The following is a 20,126-nucleotide window of genomic DNA, read 5'->3' as shown; positions in this document are numbered from 1 at the left end:
TGCGGCTCCAGGGATGCACCACGGGTAGGCGATGGGCACACATCAGTGCGGGTTCCTGTCTGCAGGGTTCAGCTCCCCGGGGTGTTTCGGGGGAGGATGGATCACCCTCCAGCAGCACCCCCCTGCCTTGCCCTCCCTGTTTCCCTCTCAGTGACTTTCCCCCATTAAAAATATTTATACCTCTTTTATATCACTTTTCAAGCTTGTGAGAAACGCGCTCACTGTATTGAATTTTAGTCTGAGGCAAATTCGGTGGAGCAAAGAATATTTATTACAGCGCTGGGAGTTACACAGGGGATTTCTCCTCCTGCGTCTCATTTTTCCCTTTACAACCGCTTGTTTTTATTTCGTATTCCTTATAATTATTCATGTTTCTTCTTGGAACATAGTTTGCATAATCAATGAGTTTTTGGAACGCGACCCACCCCCAAATACATAAACAATGAGTTCTGGGAATGCAACATGCCCCCCTCCCAGGCGCTATGCTTCTTCAAGGGTCTTTCTGATAGTCCATGGAGGGAGGGCCAAAGTCTTTATCACCATGTCCTTCTTGTGGCTTCTTCATTCTTTACGCTTCTGTGGTTATCTTAGCTAACTACACCACCCTTTGTTCTGCAAATTTTCGGTAGTTCTAACTGTTGCTTTCGTCTGATATCCTATTTAAAACTATCCCTTTTCCAAAGGCATAGCAAGCACACACCCATCTTAGCTGAAGCCATAGCGAGCACACATTCACTTTTAGCTGAAGCAAAATTTTTGCCAAATTACTTATTACAAGATGAACTCTCCTCTGTTTCAAAAGTCTCCTTCCAGTTCCCTAGTTAATGTTTAATCTGGTTGATGATCACTTTCCTCTTTAGCATGACCAATTTGAGGCAAAAGTGTTTTCAGACAGTTTTGGGTGTGCTTTTCCCAAAGCACTCACATACCTGTCCTAAGAGCTGAGCATTCTTATCTGAGCACCCCAACAACAGCCTTCTCATTTGCATCCTTTCACTGTAAAACACCGCTTTTTTGTGCATCAGAATTATCTGGCTGACCAGGTGCATTTTGCTTCTAGTGTCAAGGCTTACTACCCAAAGTCTTGTTTTGTTCAGTAACAGAGATTTACTCAGGAAAATTCTTCAAGTCTCGCGGTATGAATACATTTATTTAAAGAGAACACAGCTATGAGGCACAAGTTTATCTTTGTGATGTGTAGACACTTCCCCTACAGTAAGGGAAGCACCTCTTTTTTCTATAATCTCCCGTAAGTTCCGTCATGGAGAAAAGAAAAACAGATAAATAACAGAATATTCCTCTTCAGTCAATATTTCATGCTATGTTCTTCCTGTCTCCACACCTCAGAAGATGATGAAGAAACAACCTGCCAACTCCCCTCAATGAAAGGCCTACAGTTGTGTCTGCTCTTTTTACAGTGCACAAATTGCTCCTTTTAGTTTACAGGGAAAAACACAACCCAAAGGTCTAGTTTTGTCTAGGCCCTCGAATCTCCAGCCAAAAGTAGATGGGAACAGGTATAACGGCCTTGAATAGGAATGAGATTTATCTTTTTAGCCTGTGATTCTTTCTTTCTGCTTGAATGATGTTTTTTTCATAATGTAGTTGTTCTGATATTACACTACAGCTTACTTTCTCAAAACAGGACAATATTGGCAAGAAAACAATTTGCTTTCCTTAATTGCTTTTATAGGAAAATTATTTAATCAGATGGTTCATATCCCCATTGTCCTCTTGGAGAAAGCTCCTTATTAATTACAGAGCAATCATTGAATAAAGACAACGAAATATGCAAAATCATGACAAATTAATTATACAGACATGAAAGTTCAAATAACTAGTTTCATATCTATGTTGTTACAGAACTTCCTTGATTACCAGAAAGAAAGTTGAACATACAATTTATATGTTTTGCAAGATGTCTTGGAATGTCACCAGTGAGTTACTTGGACACTATAGTAATGAATTGTTGCTATACTATGTGTAAGCCTTTCATCACCAATTGACCTGTTAAATATTGTCTTAGAACAATCATGATGTAGATGATTATGCTTAATTTGTAGACAAAAGCGCTAAAGTACAAAAATGATGTCTTGTTCTATGATAACCAATCCTTTGGTAGCAGAAGCATGAACAGAATATCTAGAATCATAGAGGAGAATCATAAAATCATTTAGGTTGGAAAAGACCTTTAGGATCATTGAGTCCAACCATTAAACTAACACTGTCAAGTCCACCCCTAAACCATGTCCCTAAGCGCTATGTCTACAGGTCTTTAAAATACCTCCATGGATGGTAACTCAGTCACTTCCCTGGGCAGCCTGGTCCAGTGCTTGATAAGCCTTTTGGTGAATAAGTTTTTCCTAATATCCAACCTAAACCTTCCCTGGAGCAACCTGAGGCTGTTTCCACTTGTCTTATTGCTTGTTACTTGGGAGAAGAGACCAACACTCACCTCACTACAGCCTCCTTTCAGGCAGTTGCAGAGAGCAATAAGGTCTCTCCTCAGCCTCCTTGTCTCCAGACTAAACAACCCCATTTCCCTCAGACACTCCTCATAAGACTTGTGCTCCAGGGCTTTGTTGCCCTTCTCTGGACATGCTCCAGAATCTCAGTGTCTGGCTTGTAGTGAAGGGCCCAAAACTGAACACAGTACTCAAGGTGTGGCCTTACCAGTGCTGAGCACAGCAGGATGATGACTTCCCTAGTCCTGCTGGCCACACTATTTCTGACACAAGCCAGGATGCTATTGGCCTTCTTGGCCACCTGGGCACACTGATGGCTCCTATTCAGATGGCTGTTGACTAACACTGCCAGGTCCTTTTCTGCCAGGCAGCTTTCCAGCCACTCTTCCCCAGGCCTGTAGTGCTGCATGGGGTTGTTGTGACCCAAGTGCAGGACCCGGCACTTGGCCTTGTTGAATCTCGTACAGTTGGCCTCGGCCTATCGATCCAGCCTGTTCAGATCCCTCTGAAGCACCCTTCTCCTTTCAAGCAGATCAACACTCCTGCCCAAGTAGGAATTCAGTAACCAGTAGTGACATAATTTCTCCTTTTCCTATTTTACGCAGAGAATATTGGTATGGAAACTTTTTTTTTTTCTGTTAGTGACATTAGTTATTTCAAGTTATTTTGTTTGGTTTGAAAATTCAGTTTAAGATACAATGTTACTGCACTGCAGTTACTCTTTTAAGTTTAAATTTATACTGTTTAGTGTTCAGGACGTACTGATTTAGACACATATTCTGTTTATTCACATAAAATTCCATTGCTCAGTTTCAATATAGAAACATAAACTGTGCCTTCAGTTTCCAATCTAAAGAAAGAAAATTTTGTTACTAACATCTGATGACACATAATACAATAATTACTGTGGAAATTCTGATTTTTAACTCTGGCCAAGTAAATGTCTTTATTTTATTGAATAAAAAGCCTCATTTTTAATTCAATAGAAGTTTCAGTTTAAAGTAATTCCACCAGCAAACAACTGTGGCACAGCTCTTCTACTAATCGTATACTCATGAACCTTGATTTTCAGGAAGGAAATTTTATTATCCTGAGTCCAGTTTGCTCTAATTTGTTGTATGTTACTTTTTTCTTCTGAAAACAGGTGGAAACTGTTGATCTCTATTTCCCAGAATACCCTCAACCTGCAGCAGTAAACTGCTCTGCCTGGACAAAATTGCCATTACCATGCTTTTCAAAGGTGCAAGTAACAGAGTGCTAAACTGACAAAAAAGAAAAAGAAATGTTAACATCTGTGAATCACAGTTCACCTAAGAGCAAAAATGACAAAATTTTTGACAAGAAATAAAGTGGTACTGAGATGCTGTGTGAGATGGCACAGATGAATCATCACCAAAAACCAGAGAGCTTCTGCTTATGTCTGTTCATCAGAATGGATGGCTGAATTGATAGAGCACATATTGAATATAAGGCAATGACATATGGACCTATACACAGAAAAATGAGCCTTGCAATCAAGGCTCGAAGCTCCCCTTGGTGCCATAAAAGAAGATACTTATCTCTTCTGTGTTATCTCCAAGTGTACTGGCACAAAATGATTTTTTGGAAGATCACCTGCATTTTCAGGTCTTTGTAAAGAAGGATAACATTTATTCAATTGGTCTGTTCTGATTCTCTAGTGTGTTTCATGTATTTTAATTTTTTGAGACATGCAGGTTACCAAAGTACATTTTCCTCAGTAGTTTCACTTTTATAGTGGCAGCTGGGAACTACAGAAATGTTTTATTATCTGCTCAGTGTATAATGCAGGTGTTATAAGATCAACAACATTTTCTATTCACCTGAGAGACCTATGTGAAAGGAATATGAAAGGTGTGTTGACTGAGTAGGAGATGTAACGCAATAGACCAAGCTCCAAGCAGAAAAAGTAGACATTTGTCTTCAGCGATTTATGCTTTGAAAAAGAAGGCAGATCAAAAATGTATGGGTTTCTATGAGGAAAAATTATAACCAATATACATATATGACTGTTCTTAACAGTAGTTTGCACTCTGTTATATCTTGTTTGCTGGTTAACTGGAAATATTTGGTATTAAATAAATATTTTATGTTTTGGGTAATTTTCCTTAAAAATAAATTGCATTTTCACATAAAAAATATTTATTTCAAAATAAATAATTGAGAAGTCTCAGTTTGATTATGCCTATGTTAAAGAATAGAGATTTTTGTGCTTCTTCCCTATTTTTTGAAGCAAACATTGACCAACTCAATGTGGATACAAAGACAGCTTCAACAAACCCCTGTCTCTGCTTTCTAAAGGACAAAATGAGTAAATAAGATTTTTTTTCCAGTACATTATTATAGTTGATATGTTTCTCCATTGCTGTTAAAATATTTCTGCAATTTAATCTACTGAAGTCCATTGCAAGATCTACATAGCAAGAAGAAAAAGACAGTTTGCAAAGAATTAATGATAAAAATAAAATTTAGGAATTTAATAGCATAAGTTTATTAAAATAGTCAGGTTTCTGGGGGAGGGAACAAAACTTATACATCAGGAATTAATTGAATTTCATTTATTGTTGTTAAAGGGATTCACTTGGTTGTTACTGAATGTTCAAACATATGGGGGTTGAAAAGAAATTACGATCATGAGAACACTTTCAGCGTTACACAAGGGTGAAGAATTTTTCCCGTTTTCTTAATCCTTTGAAATATATTGTTCTTTAAAATATTCATTTAATCTCTAGAAAAACAGAAACAGTATGACAAAGCCAATCACTAACACACAGTCAACTTGTACAATTTTCAAACACTTCACAGATAAACTGTTTTCAGAGTCTGTTATCTCGATTATTAAATCAATATATATGAATAGTGAGTGTACTCCTATGGCATCACAGGTTCACATATTTGTGACAATATTCCACATTCACGGACTCCTGAACTTACTGGTTCTAAGAAATCTATTTCACTGGTTTTACTTTAAAATCCCCATATTATAGACAATGCAGCTTTTACAGTCAACATTAAGCAAAAAGATGCTCAATTGATTTTAGCGTTACTATGGATCCAGTAATCAAAGTCCACAAAAGCTGGTGAAAAAGATTCTTGCTTTCCAGGAAAGCTTGAGTCAAACTACATGGAAGAAACAACATGTGGAGGCATGAGAGAAACTAAAGGTCTTTAAAGTTTATAAAATTCTTCAAGTGCAGTTAATATTTTTTGCTTTCTCAATTTTATAACTCTCTGGCAAGAGCTAGCTTTCTAAATGTGTTCTTAAGTGTCTGTGCTATACTTATAATATTTATTGTTGGACTGTTTCCAGGACCATCAAGGCAAGAGAGATGTAAAATTTGCCATAATTGAGTCCTTAGCTATAGATAACTTACTCTAATAAACAATCAATCTCTAAGTAAAAAAAGGACTCAGTAATAAAAATTGAAACCTTGACTTGTTTTAATATTTTGAATATTCTTATATTTAAATTATTTGAATTGTGATTCTCCATTTCTCCACTTAGATTGCTTGAGTTCTTTTTTTTTATATCCAGAAACTACTGTTCACAAGCCTGGCAAGGTATGTTCCTATCCTTAAACCTGATCAAATGATTTTTCATACTCCTGAATGTTATAGCTTAGATGTTACAATCTTAACATTCTAATTAAAGTCAAGTGTGCACTTTAATAGAAACATTATATATAGAAAAATCAGTAAAAATGTCTCTGTAAGGTTTTCTGTACAAGCAAACTTAGGCTTCTTTTTCTATCTTATTTTTTAATTGGTCCATGATATGCTGCCTTTGGCTTAACAGTTTTTTTTTTCCTGTCTGTTTTCTAAAGATGTTTTAAAACTTCTGTGTCAGCAGTGTCAAACCTTTATCAGAAGTGAACACCACATATATCCTTTCATTTTGACATCTCTCATTAAAGGAGTTAAAAGAGCTCTTGCACAAACCATTCTGTCTTTGGAAGCTGAAAATAGATTTCCATCACGTTGAAACCTGAAAATCCAAAGGGTGCCCTTTGGACATCTCCTGAGAATAAGGACTGATGGTAACAGCAACAGCTACTAGTATATCACAATACAAAACAGTTTAAAGGAAGTAATAAGACTAATCACACTAATGTCTCATCTCTTTTAAAATGGTTTGGCGTTATCTATTAAAAAAATAAATAAAGCCCCACTTTTCTTTCCTAATTATCATGTGAAAAGATAAATTCAAATAGTTTTTCTTGTTTATACATTGTCAGCTAAATGGATCTAAGAAGTCAGCACTTCAAAGAGATCATTATTCCATTGTTGGGAAAACATACGGAAATAGGACATTACAAAGTTAGTGAGAGAGAAAGAAGTTAAAAATGAATAAAATACAAAAAGTTTAAAAGCTCAAAGCAAAAAGTTTGTTCTTTAGGTTTCATCTGAGACATTCATGACAGAGTGAAGGTAAATGGAGAATAGATATCAGTATTAGCAATCTTTTGTCACAAGGGATTTCCAGGCAGTGATTCGGGAAGAGCGATATCACTGTAAACAAACAGCCATTAGTGTAGGTAACTACCTACATGGAGGGGAATTCAGGCTGGTGGTGGAGAAACAGGTAATGCTGGGAGTGGCTAATGAAAGACATTTTAAGAGAAACAGGCTTTCAGAGCAGACGTTTTTTTTCCTAAGCTAGCCTCCAAAAATATAGAAATTTGTGCTCTGTCATCAGGCTCTCTATGCATTGCTCAAGCAGCTGCAAGTTGCAAAGAAGCACGGGTACCCTGACGATGCATCAGTATTACATTATATGACAACCGTAAAAAGAAGTTACATAATTCTGAACTTATCAAAGCATTGGATGCTGTTTGATTTGTGGATGAAATTTTATTGTTCTTGTTAAATTGGTGTTAACAGACAAATATACAAAGATAGAAAGGTAGGAAATATGACATGCTATCCACTAGTCTGTTTTGCCAATCCAAGAAAAAAGTACTCTAGAGGAAGATAACAAAAAATTGCTGGAAAGAGACACTTCAAGGAACTTGTGTCTTACAAATGATCAAAATACAGGAACAGTTCTATGATGAAGCTAATTTTATCCCTAACAGGTACAAACCAACTTGAGCTCCACTTCCTTTTGGTATCAAAACAGGATTGTCCTCACGCATTTGCAAATGATAGTTAGTTTCTCTGTACACCTCCCTACATTTACATGATTTCATGATATCTCATATTTACTTTGGAAATAAAGCAACAGGAAAATTCTTAAATGGGATACGTGTTCATCATGATTGTTTTCAATAAGTTCTTCTCTTTTTATCTAACATTGTCATTGTTACCACTATAACTGGACCACTTGAGGATTAAGATAGTCTCAACTGTAACAGTATGCTCTTTAATGATGATAGGGAATGTCCCCTTGTGGAAATACTTGCTATTATTCTGTTTTAGACATTCTTTTCTATTCAAAACCGTTTAGAAATTTCAAGCTGGGTGTACTGAAGGGCTTAGGTTTTACAATAATAAGCACTGAATTGGGTTGCCAGGCTCTCAGTACAATGTATATGTAGAACTAGATACATCTGGTAAACAGCCATTGGCATAAGCAAAGAGAGTTCTACACTAAACAATAAGAAATGTTGAAAAGATGAGTAAGATATAATTCTTATACCTTTAAGAAATGTGCTACTGCATTTCAGCCTTTAGGAATGATCTAAACTCCATGCAGATTCACATACTTCCATCCATCAATGACTGTCTGATGACTAAGAAGTGTTCATTTAAATCTTTCACAGGGCAAAGTCCTTTCATCCAGCAGGAGAAAGTTCTCAGAATACGTGTGAGCTGTCTAAGTCTACAATCTTTTGATAATAACAATTTTTACTTACAAAATAACTTTTGATGCTATATTTGGAAAGCATCTCTGTATTAGTACTTCTCATGGTAGGAGATATTTAACTAAGAGTTTCTGTGAATGAGTCCATTTATCATAATTTTAAATATCTTAATCTACTTCTCATACTTCAGTACACAAAAACACTAATTAAAACAGCCTGTTATAGCCCTAATGCATTTACTCTTAGTTTTGCTTCATGCCAGTCCTCATTGTTGATTTTTCTTCACCTATAAAAGCTGGAAAATTCTTGTCATCTTCATACTGCACTTGATTCAAGAAGCATTACATAGAACAGAATAGAATATTTATTCATAAAACTCATAAATGGACTAGCAAATGGTGGTGAATAATGAGTTTATAAAGTTTGGTGATGGCCATGAGGAGATGTAGAAAGGTCTCCTAATAATTATCACTGATAAAATAGCTGATGACATTCGGTGCCAATAAATTACAACTCAAGTGTGTGAGGAAAGAGTATTCTGAACTAGGTATTGCGTCCTTAGTAAAGCATAGGAAAAAAAAAAAGAAAGAAAAACTATAATAATTCTTTGAAGACTGTTCAATACCCAATAAAGAAAAGCGAACAAACTCCCCCTGCAAATACTGTGCAGTAATTACAACAGGACAGAGAACAATATATAAAACATCATTATGCCAGTACATAAATAATAATAGATTAAATATTTGGTCCAGTTCTGACCGTTAATATCTGAAAGTAAAGAACATTATTAGAAAGGTATAATTGTGGAGGGCTGTAACTGGGAGGAGCAGGGATGACTGCAGCTACAGAGCAAGCTCCATGCAAATAGAAGTTACACAGACTCTGATTCTTTGGACTTGTTGTTTGTCACAAAAGAGAAATATTGAAGTCTGAGTTGCACAGAGAAGTTGAAGAGAAATTAATTATTCCCGTTTCTCAAAGAGTAGGCAGGAATCAAACCATATTTTCCAGTGATGGGTTGAAAACAAAAGGTACACATCCTTCGACTCCGAAATTCCTTATAATAAGACATTGTAGGCATGAAAAGTTTACATGGGTTCAAAAACTGATTGGACAAATTCATAGAGGAGGTTCAGAGAAACCTTTGTCTCAAGCACTTCACACAAATTTTACAAGGATATATGAGGAAAAGCATAACAGTCTGCTTGCTTTGTCCTGCATTTTGTCCTAGACATCACTTATGACTGTGTCAAAAATATCAGGCACTCTCTCTGACAGAAGAGAAAAAAGAAGAAACCCTGTGATACCAGAAATATGTTTTTATTTGCTTAGCTGTGAATTCATTGCATTGTGCTAACTCTTGAGAACTGACCTCATGGACTTTTTTAGCCACCACCCAGTATATAACCTTAAATGTGACTTAACTAAACATTTTGTTATTGGGAAGCAGCAAGGACCAGCAGCTTCACGAGAGCTGGGAAAACCTAGCTCAGGCTGTGCCCTCACCAAGGAACACAGGCCCATGGGGTCTGGACATAACAGGCAGCATGAGTTGCTGGTAACAAGACCCATCAACAGCCCCAAACATGGCAAGCGATGAGCCAGGTCCAGGGGTTGTCCAGGGAGCCAAGTTAGGAGCAAAGGAGATGAGTTCAGGGACATAAATGTGAGGTAATGTGACTCAATGAACCCAAGTGAAAGAACTTCAAGCAATTGCAATTTAAGTCTCTTGTTGTAGATGGGATAGATGAGAAGTTGTAGCATGGGCTCAGGTTTTGGGTCTAGAGCTCAGCTCAGCCCTTTGGGTTTGCATATTTTTTTGTTTCACTCTGCTTTATGTAGAGTCCATAAGAAAACAAAAGGCTGTTTTTCAGTCTTGCAATGTATATATATTAAGTATTTATCTTAACATTGTAGGAGTATAGATAGGTATGAAATCACAGTAGCATTTGGCATTGATATAGGTTTGCTCAGGATTCAAAAATTAATCAAAAAACTTATTCTGCAAATATATGGGGGTATTAGTAAAACTGACACTTCAAAGATTACTGACAGCATAAATTTAATTTAGTTTCTACAATGTCAAGAATGAGTTGCCTTACATCTAAATAGACCATAAGAAACCATTTTAAACTTGAAGCAAGTCATATATAATCTTTGTGAGAAGAGGAAATGAAAATCAAATTCTCAATTCTAGTTGAATTGAAACATCTCAGGCAAAGGTGACAGACTATATAAAACATTTATATTAAAAAAATGCCATGTCGCCTGGGGCTTATTGATAAATACTGCTTTATTAGGCTCAGCTATTCCTAGAGATATGCGCTTACAACTTTCATAGATTTCCTTCAGCTTATATTTTGATAATCATTCAGAGTACCAGTGCTTCCTGACTTTTCATGCTACTGAGTCAAATTGGTCTTATTGAACAGCTATTGAAACTGTAGAATCACTGAATCATTCACACTGGAAGGAACCTTGAGACATCATCCAGTCCACCTTCCTGCTCAAAACAGAAGTCAACACTGAATTCAGACAAGAGATTTAGGGCTTTTTTCCAGTAGTGCCTTGAAACACTCAAAGAACTCAGCTTCTCTGGGCAATCTATGCAAATTCTTAATCAATCTGGTGGTAAAGTGGGTTTGACTTTGGTTTGGTTTGTGGTGTTGGTTTGTTTTTTTTTTTTTTTCTTTTCTCTCTCCAAGCTAGGCAGTTGAAAGCTCTTCTGTTTCAATTTATGTCCACTGCCTCTCATTTTTTCACTGGGCACCTCAGTGGGAAGGCTGGCTATATCGCTTTGGTTACCCACTTCTAGGTATCAGAAGTCTATTTACTCTTCCCCTAGGTGTTTTCAGTTCTTCAGACAAAACCCCCACAATTCCCAGTAAAGCAGCATAATATTCCTTAATTTAACCTACTGACCATAATCCTGCTAGCTCAGGAGCTATTGGCCAGCTTTGCTGCCAAGACACCGCTGGTTTATGCTCATCTTGCTACCCATGAGGACGCCCAGGTCCTTTTCAGCAGAGTGGCTCCGCAGCCAGCCTGCCCCAGCCTGTGCCACTGCTCGGGGCACTGCACCTGCGGAGAAGGCTGTGGCTGCCAGTCTACCAGGGGTATTTTCTCCAGCCACTGATAGGGATTGAGCTCTGTGGCGTATTAGCACCATTTTGATTCCAGAATTCAGATTTTTTTTTTTTTAATTATTTCATGCTTTTCATCCTTACTCCTTGTTTTGCCAAACTGAAATCAAACAAAGCATGCACAAATACATCCAAAACACTTCTCAATTTTACCTTGAAAACCCTAACATTATGTTTTTAAAATCACCATTAAATTTTTCTTTTATTGTTTTTGTTCTGCTAAGTCTAGTGAAATGAGTGTCTTCACACAGGAAGAAGTATCAAGATAGATTGTTGTTTAAAATAACAAGATATCAAGAAAAAAAAATGCCTCAAAATCTCTTGATGAAATGTTACGTCTAGTCAGGAAAACACCAAAACTCCTATTAAGTCTGATGAGAGTCGTGATTCCACCTCATCCCACCACATAAGGCCTGTGTCAACTCTTCGGTACAGTAAAACATCACCTTTGGAAACAGACAGTAGAGAATTGTTTTCTGCCTAATTCTGATAGGGAAGGACTGGACAATCTAACCTAAATGTCATCACATAATGAGGAGGATCTGGACCTTGTAAAAAGGTATCTATACTTCAAGAGCATCCTTCTCTAATGCTAAAGTCTTGTCCCTGTACCCTGAGTATGTCCTGAGTATGCCCTCTGACAACAGCAGGAACTAAAAGCTCAAGAGGAGAAGGCTGAAATAGTTTCAGTTTAAAAAAAAGAAACCGGACTGCCAGGAAATGACACTAACCTAAGGTCAAGGTTTCCATATAAAATCCATTTATTTTTGTGATGTGTTTTTACAAATATACTTTATTATTACAGGCTTTGAACACTTTTCATATCATATTTTGTATAGGTGATAACATCCATATTAATGCTTGAAGAAAGAAAAAATATCAAAGTCAAGAGAAAATTTTCAAAGAAAAGCCCAAGTCGGGTAAGAACATGTTATTAATCAAACATTTGCCTGTGATGCTTTGCCAGATAATAGGCAGAAAAGTAACTTCACTTGGCATCCAAATCTGTTAAGCAGCTAGCCACTTTCCTATAACCTCAGAGGTTCGTTGTACTTTATGAGTGTCCTTTTCTCTTTGTCAGTAGTTACGTATTATAATTGCTACAATCTATATAACTAAAGAGACTCTGTGATGGCACAGCTGTTGCTGAAGAGAAAGGTGGCTGCAGTGATTATGTTAATGGGATCACTAATTTCTTGTATAAACATAGCTCTAAGCTGTTGTGTTACTTCATGTGTCACTAGCTGGGTCAGTGAAAAATCTTGAGCAAAGTATAAAAATGTTAATAACTTGGTTGTTTTTTATTTGTATTTCAGTAGCACCTATAAGCCACATTAAGCTGAGAACCTAGTATTTAAGGCAAAAAATACCCTGTCTCCTTGTAAAAGCCTACATAATCACAAAACAGGACCCGAATCCACCCTCTCCGCCACTCTTCTCCTCCTCTACTTTGCCCTTATAAGACCTCACCTGGAGTACTGCATCCAACTCTGGAGCCTTCAGCACGGGAAAGACATGGACCTGTTGGACCAGGTCCAGAGGAGGGCCATGAAAATGAACAGAGGGCTGGAACACATCTCCTGTGAAGAAAGGTTGAAAGAGTTGACATTGTTCAGCCTGGAGAAGAGAAGGCTCCAGGGAAACCTTATTGCAACCTTTCAGTATTGTCATGGTTTGGGCTGGACTGGCCACTGAAAATTAATTACAAATGGTCTTCCCCATCTCTCTCCAAGAAGAGGAAAGGGAAAGAGAGAGACTTATGAGTTTAGAAAAAAACTAAACTACTTTAATGAAAATATTAATAAATTAATAAAATAATAAAAAATAAAATAATGGACTATGTACAATATATACAAACCCCATATCGAGCTCCCAGGATGATGATTGAGTCACCAGCAGGCATGGGAAAAGTCCCAGACTGTACTCAGTGATGGATGGGAGCTGGATTCAGGAATCCACAGATCAGGATCAAAGGCAGATGAACAGAGTCCTCCTCAGACACCAGCCACTGAAGAAAGAGGCTGACCCTTTGATACCTCAGCTTTTATACTGAGCATGAGGCAGGTGGAATGGAATACCTTGTTGGTCAGTTTTGGGTCACCTGACCTCTATGCTCCTCCCCGCAGGTGGGACCTAACGAAGTTAGCTGGCCTTGGTTATTATAGCAATAAGTATAAGCAAGAGCCTCTCTGCATACCATTCCTTGGAATAAAACACAACTAATCAGGTTTTATCACTCTGAGAGTGAACAGTTTCTGCACAATATGCTGTTTATTTCAGAAAGTTCCATTAGTTAGAAGAGGCTTAGCTGCAAAGTAAAATTACTAAAAAGAAAATGAGTTCTTTTTACCTCAAACCAGGACAAGTATATAAAGGGGGGTTATAGGAAAGGTGGAGAAACACTTTTTACCAAGGCCTGTAGTGACAGGACAAGCAGCAATGGTTTTAACCTGAGAGAGGGTAGATTTAGATTTAGGTAAGGAAGACATTTTTACAAGGCGGCACTGCAACAGGTTATCCAGAGAAGTTGTATCTGCTCCATCATTGGAAATGTTCAAGATCAGGTTGGATAGGACTTTGACCAACTTAATCCAGTGAAAGCTGCCCCTGCCCATGACAGGGGGGTTGGACTAGATGGCCTTTAAAGGTCCCTTCCAACACAAACCATTCTATGGTTCTATGGTTCCATGATTCTATTGCTTAAATGAGACTCCAGAGACTCCACAACCGAGAAGGTTGTAAAGTAGGTGTGTTTATTCAGTGCTGGGCAGCACGGGGGGAGCAATCATGCGCTCCCAATGCAGTGGCCTTCTCAAATATATATGGTACTTAATTACATAATCATAAGATTTCCCAATACACCTATACATATGCATAACCTGTCCCTGATTCGTATTAAAATTAGCTCTAAGAAGTCATTTTCATAAACTCCTCCCAACTGCACTTGTGCAGTGCCTCCTGGTGGTGGTCGCTGAGGGTCTTGAGGATGAAGGGTGATGATTCCTCTTCATAACCGCAAGTAACCTTTTGTCCCTGCGCAGACTCAGTTCTTCTTTGGTCTTTGTCCAGACCCCAGGGTTGGTTTCAACCGTTTTTCAAGGCATGCTCTTATTCGTTATCAGGAGCTGTCCTTGGCAATGTCTCAAGACTTCTTGCTTAGTCCATTTTTTATCATCAGGCCTGTCCTTTAGGTTATGAATCACTACTAGTTAATCAGTACACAATGTGTTATTGTCTCTGTCATATACCCCTGACTCACTATGGTTCTATGATTCTATGAAAGACAGAAAAAAGATCACAAAGAAATAATGAGATAGTGAAAATGTTTACCTAAAAGAGTAATATACCAATTAACAAACTGTCATTAAAATATTGGAAGCCTCTCTGCTCCTATATGACAAGGAAAAAATATGTGTTTCAACATGAACAAAAGGAAAGATATCTTTTTGTATGTAAGGTGGTCAGCTTTCCTGACTGTACAAGCCTCCTTCCTAGCCCCACAAGATATATACCATGTCTCCCAGAAAGTCAAGCAGGAAGGATCTCAGACTAGTTCATACATGTGTTGACTCTAGGACTTGACAATATGTCCCTGGAGATCTTTTTACATTTCTACAGATAACGTCAACTTTCATGGTTAGTTTACTCCCATAGAGAAGGACTCAAGTTGCCCACAAGTCCATGGACCACTGCAGATACATAGCTGGCCATATGATGTAGCTCATGCCTCAAAGCCTTTCTTGAATTGTCCACATAGAGTCATGGATTGCTTATTCTTGTGGAATATCTATTGATGACAAGAATCTGTCAGGATTTTTGTCACTGAGTATAAATAGAAGCTCAACTTGGACAGCTAATGTGTCTAAAGCTAGGTGACATGATATCCATATGTGTCTCTTGACAAGGGAGCACTGTGTTTTATTATGGGCACAGTTGCCTTTATGTGCCCAATTGCTGTTACATTCATATTCAAAACACTGAGATCTCAGCCTAAGTCCCTTGGAAGATGGCAGCAGTTACAGCAACAGACTAGGAAATAATCAATCTCATCTGTAGACAAGACCTCCAAATCTTTAGAGCTTTTGCAGTCATATCCATTTCCAATTAAGCTTTCCACAAAAATAGGCAGCAAGCCAGGACAGATGAGCCATAGTCTGCTCTCAGCAAGAAATGTCACTTAGGTAGACAGCACTCACGGGGTTCTTTTTTGCATATTTTGAATACGTACAGTGTGATGTACTTGCAGAGCACATCACAGCATTTTAGACAGCAAGTGCGAGAAGCATGGGAAACCTCAGGCAATGTCCATATCCAAAGATAAGCCCAATGTCCTTGCCAAACACAGATGGAAAGCTTTATTCTGGCAGCTGCCTGTCCTTGGATCTCTAAAGGTTTTAAGCTTATGTTATATAATGTGCAAACACAAATATGTGTACAGACATAATCTAGAGGGTACCATGCAAGTAACATTGGCAGAGCCTCTCTTCCAATAATGGCTCTTTTCTACATTCTACCTGCACTTAGGCTTTGGCTTTCAAAGGCTTCAGTTTTGCTCTTCAAAGATAAGATGCAGTATTTTCATTATATAGAACACTGCCAGGAAATTTGTGTAGCAGCTTGTAGTAACAGTTAATGGAGGAAGACACATACATGCTGCCCAATCTCAAAATAAATAGGAAAAAATATGAAGTAAAGTGACAACATAGTGTGATCACAAACAGCTGAAAAATAAATGTTCTCATAAAGAAAAAAAAATAAACAAACAGAATAAACAACTCGGAAGAGACTGCAAATGTCTGCACTTTGGTTTATTTTTAAATTACTTTTTTTTTAGCGCTGAAGTTCTTCATAAGTACACTAAATAACTCTAAATGAAGTAGCTTGAGTGCTGAAGGACATCAGTGCTTCATGACTTTTTTCCAAAGTTATTTTACACCATTTCTCGTTGCTCCTAATGGGAAGACTGCCACACCATAATATTAGTCAACACCCAAACTAGGTTGTTTGGAGCTAGTCAGACAACTCTTTTCAGCTCTGCATTGGTCTGTGCCAGCATCCTTCCTTCTGTATTTCATTTAGCTCTTGGGCTAGTTCACCATTGGCAACCATTGGTAAGCCCCCTAAAACTGTGTGTTAGTATGTCCATCTTTGTTGCACTTATCTTTCAAATTCACCTTAAAATATGTTTGAAAAGCAGCCTATGCTGAATTATTTCCAAACTCCTTTTAGGTACTGAGTGTGAAAAAGACTAAACTATATTTATACAATATTAAGAAAGCCTCTTCAGTCTTGAACGTTGCTAAGATCTGGCTTTACATTGGCTGAGAGTACCTATACAACATGCTTGAATATGTAATTCCATCATATTTTGAGAATTAAGTCATATTTTTGTGGTAAAGATAGGTGTCCTGTTAGAAATACGAGTTGAATGACACAATCACTTGTTGGTAAAGAAGTAACTTTACAGTACTGTAATACTTTACTGAACATTTAGTCTTCACAAGATACTACAAGAACATTTTGCCCATTGGTTTTAGGTTGTGCAACCCTTGCAGGAAGTTCACACATACCATTCCAAAATAACACTATAACAGGAACTGAGAATTGCACGGCCCAGAAACAAATATATTCTGATGAAATTACACCATTCAAGCTTCTGGAAGAATCTGAAATATAGAAATATAGATTAAAAGAATTAATAGTGGCGTATTATTCACTGACTTCAATAGGTCTAATTATGTGAGGTCAGAAAGAAAGGCAGATGGCTGAAACACATATTCTTTAAGTAAAAGAGCAGTATGCTGCTTTTTATACAAGCTTGTTTCCTTGCAATATACTGGACATTATATGCTCTCTAGTTACTGCAATGGGGGGTACAGACTTTTCAGTGGCAAGGCAATGTGATTTATGCATTTGACACTGTTGCAGTTGGTCAGTTCCTGTTTTCCGAAAGCTGTCTTGATAGGCCAGCTGGGTCATTAAAAGTCTAAAATTGCAACAACAGGAGCTATGCAACAAATTGATAGCCAACAAATTGCAACAAAAAGATAGCCATGTCTCTTTCTGCGTATTCTTCATTTTTTCACTGATGTTTTACCCTGTTAAACTTTCAAACCAAGATGCCATACAACAAAACATTCAGAGAGCTCTTTAGGAATCTTGTCAGAGTCCGCTGCTGGTGTGCCTGAAATAGCCAAAGGCGTTCTGATGTAGTGCGAGGTGACCTAAGCAAACTGCCAGATCAGCATTCCCTATTCATGACAGCTCAGCGATTGAGCGTCTGAACCTATGATTCTATGGTGTCTGTCTAACAATAATTCAGGGAACACCATCTGCAGTTTGGCCACACGATATTTATTAAATATTTATTTTTTTAATTATTGATTGTAATTATTAATTAATTTCCAAACTTCCATTTGATTTTCAGAATTGCTGGAAGCGTCTGAAGTAAGTCCACTTGTCCAATCCCCTCTGGAAAGACTGTCTGCTTCTTTCAGCTCAAGTCGATATCCTTCGCTGGCCGGTTTCCACCAGAAATGAAACTGTTTATTCTTCAGGTACTTTCACTGTAGGAATGTAATGTGATTCATGTTGTCTCTCCTTCTGACAGAGGACAAGAAAGTCAATTTCTCACAAGGGTTTTGACTTCTGTAGACCCTAACTCAAATTGATATAAAATTCCCTTTTATTCAGGCAATTTATAGTACTGGCATTTTTCTGATCAAAGCCCAAAAAGTTAGGAACAGTAATTCAGCCTGCTACAGCTATGATTTCTATTTTTACCTATATACAAAATTTAATTCATCATACTTTACATTTTACAATCAGTTGCTTGGTAAGCTTTTGTGCTTAAGACAATTACACATAAGTTTGGTACATATAACCACTAAAGCTACAAGTCAGCTTAGCCTTGTTTGGAAAATCACGTATCAGTCTCAATTGCTTAAAACTAGGGTCTTGAATACTTCCTTCTATTTACTCAAGCTAGCTAATGCCTTCTGTTTTTCATCTAATTTAATGTACAGAATTCGTATGTTTTACTATACAAACATCTTGTTTGTATTTTAGACACTTTTACTGAGGCGCATATACTCCTCTATTAGTAGACATAAATTGATGAAGAATATGAGATTATTGAAATATACATTCAGTACATATTCTTAGAGGTGCTGCACACAGCTCTTGATCATAAAAAACAATAGTTTTAAATCAGTTTCTGCCTTCATTTTCTTACTTCCTTCTCTGCTGTTTGAATTTCCTTTGTGGCCCTACTGAAGGCACTATTCCTCAATTTCAGAATCACTGTGGGTTTAGATTCTCCTATGGGAAGTTCCAGGTCTTTTCTACTAGTTTGTCTTCTCCCACCTACTGGCTCAGTTCTGAGCTAGATGAGATTTGATTTCAGAGGAAACTGTCATTTGACCCAAATCGTGTTATTTAGGATCATGAAATTTTGTCCGATTTATAAAGACAACTGAATTAAAGAAGTTAAAAATCCCAAGCAATATCTTTACATCCAGACTATTGGCTATTTCAGTATGATTAATAATTGTTCCAGCTGATACTGTTTCACTCCCTGTTAAATAATTGAAAGTTCAATGGGACTGAGAGAGAGAAGGAGAAACTGCAAACCTGATTGTACAGCTTGTTGGTTGGTGTTCTCTTCTGGGATACAGAAAAGTCGGGTTACGAGTTTCTGTTCCAAAATACAGTTTAATTATTTATACAAAGAGAAATAGCTTCAATTGTATACCAAGAGGAGTTCACGCCAGGATATCCAGTATCTTGATGATTAGGGTCCTCCCCTGGGATGCTGGGAGACCTCTCTTTCAACTCCTATGCCAGTGAATATTTAATAATTTATACACAGTAAACTGCTTCAGGATAAGCTCATACCAGATTATCCAGCACCTCAATGATTAAGACACTCATTTGTAATTCAAACAGACCTGATTTCAACCCTCTGATCAAATCAGAACCCCAAATCAGGAAGCACAAATTTTTGAAAACAGATTCCTCTTTCCTAGACAAGTGCTTTGAACTCCGGACCACTGAGTAAAACAAGGCCAAACTCCTTATCGGCAGGTTTTGTGGAGCAGAGAATTTTTGAGAGCTGACCTGGAATTAGATATTTGTTTACTGAAGAGGATTCTTTATTGAGAATGTATAATATCAAGTGTTATTGATACCTATCTCAAAGTTCTTCCATATGTTGGCATTCTCATCTTGGGCAATCGTAGCTGTTAGCTTTTGTGAATCCTACTTGTAGACATCAAATTCTCTATACCATGCATAAGACGTCTGGCCTTTGAATTTGGGACCCGAGGTCATAGTAAACTGCAATGTGCCTAAAGGTTATAAATGTTAAAATTCAACACCAGCTTCATTTGTATGCATGGGAGAAGAGAGAAAATACTTATTTATATACAAATTGCTTGTACATCTATGTCACAGAAGAAATAAGGCTACTTCAAAATGAGTAGCAGTACAGATTACTTCCAATTGGCCCCATAAAAGAATATTTTACTTGAATCTATTCTCTGTGTAATCATATGGAAATGTTTAATAATTAAAAATATTTCAAAGAGTTCAAAAAATAGAAATATGTGATAGAAAACCTATACTTTTTCTGTCATCTCAAGGCTCATTTACTCTTTATTATTTAACCTTTATAAGGTATACTCATTTATACAGTA

Source organism: Vanellus vanellus, assembly GCF_965231255.1.
Source record: "Vanellus vanellus genome assembly, chromosome: 1".
NCBI classification, from domain to species: domain Eukaryota; kingdom Metazoa; phylum Chordata; class Aves; order Charadriiformes; family Charadriidae; genus Vanellus; species Vanellus vanellus.
The sequence above is the reverse complement of the archived record's forward strand: the minus strand, read 5'-3'. Positions refer to the sequence as shown.